This window comes from Rattus norvegicus, chromosome 9, assembly GCF_036323735.1.
Source record: "Rattus norvegicus strain BN/NHsdMcwi chromosome 9, GRCr8, whole genome shotgun sequence".
In the NCBI taxonomy this organism is placed as follows: domain Eukaryota; kingdom Metazoa; phylum Chordata; class Mammalia; order Rodentia; family Muridae; genus Rattus; species Rattus norvegicus.
Genome location: NC_086027.1, coordinates 29,119,086 through 29,124,518, shown reverse-complemented (window position 1 = coordinate 29,124,518; position 5,433 = coordinate 29,119,086). Strand labels below are relative to the sequence as shown.

The 5,433-nt window shown below is 37.1% G+C and overlaps 1 long non-coding RNA gene across 1 annotated transcript; it reads left to right on the top strand.

Moving 5' to 3' along the window:
• Window positions 1-731: 731 nt before the first annotated feature.
• Window positions 732-2,031, top strand: LOC134480350 (uncharacterized). Its single transcript, XR_010054735.1, has 2 exons — window positions 732-1,787; window positions 1,905-2,031. It is a non-coding gene; the product is annotated as an uncharacterized LOC134480350 (long non-coding RNA).
• The last annotated feature ends 3,402 nt before the right edge of the window (window positions 2,032-5,433 follow it).

Here is a 5,433-nt window from a genome sequence, read left to right as displayed (position 1 = left end):
TATTTATATACTAACATTCAAATGAATCAAAGGACAAGTGTTAACTTTATTATCTAACAGCTAACAGTGTTTGAGCTCCTCTGTGCCTCCCCCCTTTATGTACAGGGGAGATAAAAGCATGCACTTTTTGTGTCATTATTGTTTGAGTCACAGATTCCCCATGTGAAACCCCTACCCAAATGCATTCTGTATAGATATTTATTCTTGTAATGTTTCTGATTTTTAAAGACCACGGTTTTCATTCTCCACTCTCTGTAATCAGATATTTTAATACATATCTTCAATCACAATAATTATTTGTTGGCTAAATGTGTCAATGTGGCATCTGTTTAAAAATGGATTATAACAGGAGTCTGTCCCCCTTTTCTCCCTGCCCCACATTGGTTTACTATTAATCAGTTATCATACTAACTAGAAAGTTCTGTGGAGAACAACCCAAGTTTTGCATAGTCTTTCGGCTCCTTTAATGTTTTATTTCTTTTTCTAAACTTTCCCTTGGAACTTTGAAATTAGACTTCGGTTTCTCAGCGTGCATAGTTATATATTTCAATGGATTTTCCCAATGGAGGAAATATGTTCCCCCTTCCTTTCCACTTCTAAAACCCCACAAGCTGTTAAAATGTCCATCCCTTCTGCTCCATTTCCTCACCCAAATCCTATCACATACCATATGAATTTTTAACCCCGACACCTGTCTACCCACATGGTTCCTCAAGGGTGGATTAAAAAATACGTTGAAGAACAATAAGGACCACCCACATCCCTATGCTGTTAACCCACGAAGTCTACAGAATGCAGCTTGCCGATCCTAACGACAATCCCAACGACAAGAAAGCACGCACCAAGTCTATTAAGATGGCTCCCTTCCCACTCTTCAGAGCTCCTGGCTAATGATTTTGTCCTTCTTTCACTTATATAACTTCAAGAGCTGGACACTGAATGTTTCTGCCTCATCATGCTGATTTTCAGGCAAACCCCTATCGTTCTGTGATAGCTATTCTGTACCCTAATCACTCTGAGATCGGCTTTCATCTCAGGGTGTGGTTTGTGGTAGAAAACAACAAGAATAATTATTGCCTATGCAAATTCTTGATACTATAGCTTTGTTCTTTAGGGTTTGCTCAGGGAAAGTTTAAGAAAGCGCCTGCGGAAATCTCAGCTGAATGAGGATTTCAAGGTCTATGCACTGGGACTCACTCACTTAGCGCCCTGTAGAGGGCGCCTGAAATTACAGGCAAGCTTCTTCCGCATAGGACCCCCTTACAACCTCACATCTCTTTCTTTCATTTTATGGCCTGTTAGGAAGCAATTGGAAGCGTTGAGTGGGGGAAGCTCATCTTAGTAGTGAGTCAAGTGTTTAATCAGACATTGTTCCGTGGTGGTGGTAACTCGATGAAAGAAATAGCAGCCCGTTTTTAAGTACTATAATTGCTTTAACACTTTTTTTCAGCAGATGACGTGATTTCTTATTGCTGGCCCCCAAGTCTCTTAACTCTCACCTTGTTGATAAACTCTTAATTCAGTGCTAGAGTTAATGTCACAAGAGGTATTAGGTGGCTACTTCAGTAATGAAATGGATCTTTGAACGGGAAAATAACATATGCCAACCCCATATATGTTATTTTATTTTATATCTTATTTATTTATTTATTTATTAATTTATTATGTATGTGAATAGATTGTCGCTCTCTTCAGACACACCAGAAGGCGGCGCTGGATCCCATTACAGATGGTTGTGAGACACCATGTGGTTCCTGGGAATTGAACACGGGAGCTCTGGAAGAGCAGTCAGTACTTTTAACCGCTCAGCCATTTCTTCAACCCCCTATGTTAGTTTTGTTTTTTACTCAGGGGTTTTCACTTATAGTTTCCTAATCTCTTATCTTTTCCTTTTTCATTTTCAGAAATCCGTGCTTAAGGACCTTGATGGGCACCCAAAGGAGTTATCTCATCAGTTTCTTAAGTATTCTGGTTTATATTATTCTTCCTGTATTAAAGGTCACCAGGAAAAACCAGAACTAAAACAGTAAACTTGGTAGTGTAGTCTTGTATGTGTGAAAGAATTACTTTTACCACTGACTAATGTCATAACAATAAGGCTGATTTGGGGACACTTTTTCTTTTCCTCCCTTCCTGCAGCAACACACAATCCATTTAGAGTCTGTCTTGAGAGAAAGAAAAATAATACCTTCCTTGTGTTCAGTGGCTGTCTGTTCATAGATGATAGTGCTTCTAACGTCTTTAGTAAAAGGACTCAAAAGGCAAATGCAGTCCAGTGTCCTACACTTCTTATCATCTACAATGCCTTTCATAATAAGGTTCCTTATCTTAGTAATCATCAAGGAAGAAAATGATGTCAGTCATGTCTGACATGACATTTTATTATTCAAAGTTCATTTTACAGATATTGCTGGTTTTTGAGATCTCGACAAAAGTTTCACAATTGATTATACTCGGGGGGAAGCACATGAAGAGAACATGTGAGTAACACACATAAAGATGTACTTTGTCTTTTTGACAAGGTCTCACTATGACGTCCAGGATAGGCTCCACCTGAGATCCTCCTGCCTCTATAGCTCAGGTTCTGGGATTGGAAATGTGTGTCCCTAGATCTGGCTGTTAAAAGTTATAGTTTATTCTAGATCATTCTTTTTTAAAAATATTTATTATTTATTCACTATATATCTGTATCTATATCTATCTATACCTATCTATATCTATCTATATATCTATATATCTATATCTTCCCCTTAGATCATTCTTAAAAGAAGTGTCTGCATTAAATACAATTTTATTTGATGAAACATCAAGGGTTTTTGTGGTGTAGAATTTAAGAAAATAACCTCCTTCTGTTGGCAAGGGTTTGGAAGACTTTTTATCATCCCAGAAAGTGTGCAAACAGAGGCAGTGATAGATATCTTCAATAGGTGACCCTTGATTTTATGTTTAAGAAAAACCCAAATATTTCATTTAGGGCTGAATCTTCTAACATTTATCAGTCAAATTCCTCCCGTGGAGCTCAGAAAACCCTCATGTAAGAGGAGGCAGAAAGAATGTAAGATTAGAGGTGATGGAGAAACACCAAGAAAACAAGGTCGTCTAAATCAACATGAGCAAAGCTCATAGGAACTCACAGAGATTGGGGCACCATGCGCAGGGTCTACATGAGTGTGTACCAGGTCCTCTGTGCTTACATTATGGTTTCCAGTTTAGTGGTTTACGGGGACTCCTGAGTGTGCTAATATGTGAGTCTCTGATTCTTGTGTCTTCTCTTGGACACTTTTCCATCTGCTGGTTTGTCTTGTCCAACGTTGATATAATAGGTTTCTTTTGTTTTATTTTGTTAACTTTTTAAAATGAATGATAACCTAGCCACTAGGGTAAAAGTTAACAACTGAACTGCCACATATACTTACTTGGAGCAGGAAAATCAGTTTTCTTCAATGAAATGACACTGGGTATGTCAACCACTCCAGGATAGGCCTCAACTTCAGAAGAAGTTGAGCAACAGATAATGGACTCTACAGTTTTTTTTTCTTTTGAGACAGGGTTTATCCACTGCTGTCATGGCACTCTCTGTGTAGACCTATGTAGGCCACGTTGGCCTCGAACTTATAGAGATACTCTTGCCTCTGCCTTCTGAGTGCTGGGTTAAAGCTGTACCCCTCCTGCCTGGATTCCACAGCTTTTTGTTTGTTTGTTTTGTTTTTGCTCTCTCTCTCTCTCTCTCTCTCTCTCTGTGTGTGTGTGTGTGTGTGTTATGCTTTATAGTTTTTAGGTGCTGTTTTGTTTTCTTGGTTTTGTTGCATTGAGCTTTTGTTTGCTTTCTGAGAAAAAAATTAGAGTTGCGTGGGAAGGGTAGGGGAATAATATGATCAAAACATCTTTAAAGTTGAAAATTATTTCAACTTATATACACACATAATAAATAAGTTTCAAAGAAAGAGGAAAATACTGAGAACATTTTAGAAATTAATATAAGAGAACATAGAAAAACAAAGGAACTATGAAAACAGAAAGCTTTTAAAAGTATCAATAAAATTGAGGAAAAAGTAGTGAGAATCATCATAAAGAAACAAAAACGGGGTTGGAAGAAGGCTCAGTCAGCAATTTTGTTGTTGGTGCCAAAAATTATGACTTTGAGTTCAGTTCCTGGTACCTGAACATTGGAAATTATGGACTGTAATTTGTGCTCTGCCTGTCCCATGCACACTGTGACCCATGTGTATGCACACAATAAATAAATGTAATGAAAATCGAGTTACCAATGCTGACTCTAAAATAATAACATATCTAAATTCCTAAGACATTCAAAGAACGATGTGGGAATACCACCACCAACTCTTTGCCACCAAATTTAATATTTTTGAGGAACTTGATAAATTCTTGGGAATGTGTTCAACTCTTGCTCAAGAAGAATTAGAGAACTAATAGATTTTTCACATCATCTGTTAAACTAAGAGTTACAGCTAGCAACTTTGCATAAATAATTTCAAACTCAAATTCTTTTGCCAGTAAACACAAAAGCATTTAATAGGAACTCTACATAAAGCCCTTTATAAAGCTGAAGAAATGAACACATATCCAGATTAGTCCTACACAAAGACATCAGAAAGAAAAATAATTAAAGACCAATATCATTTAAAATGTATCTATTAAAATTGTAAACTAAGCAATATATAAAAGATAACATCCCAATTTATTAATCAGCAAGGGAGAAAAATCTAGGTAATCATAATAATAAATGTAAAACAACAAGGAAGGCCAGCATATGTTAATACTCTTGGCATAGCGGGTATAAGAACTTGTTCGACATAATGAAGCCATCTCTATAAATTGTAATGCTCACTTCATGTCAGGACCTATGAATGATTGCTAGCTCTCATCTTCCACTAAACATGATCCTGGGAGGCTGAAACCAAAAAAAAAAAAAAAAAAAGCCTTTCAAGAAGTTTGCAGGGGGGCTGGTATGGTGGCACACACCTTTAATCCCAATGATAGAGGAGAGCAGAAGTGGCCAGATCTCTGTGAGTTTGAGGTCAGCCTGATGTACACAATGAGTTCTGGATCATCAAGAACTACATAGTAAAACCCTTCGTCAATAACAAAACTCTGTTGTTCTTTTGGCTGAAAAAAACCTTTATTATGTGTTTTAAAATAGTATCATTTTAGACATATTTGATCTTGAAGATATGAGTTAAAAAATTTCCCCCTCAAATATTGACTACATTCATGGTCTTTGGATTGATCATGTAGTATGAGCTTCAGGCCTTTACAGTTTGCTTTGTTGATTTGCTTTGATTTTGGCCTTGAGTTTGGATCTAGGGCTTTGTATGAGACAAAAACGCTGCCTCTAAAACCTTTTAAAATTTATTTTGTTTCAAGTTTGTGCCTCACTCAGTAGCCTGAGCTGTTGTTATAGGTGAACTCACT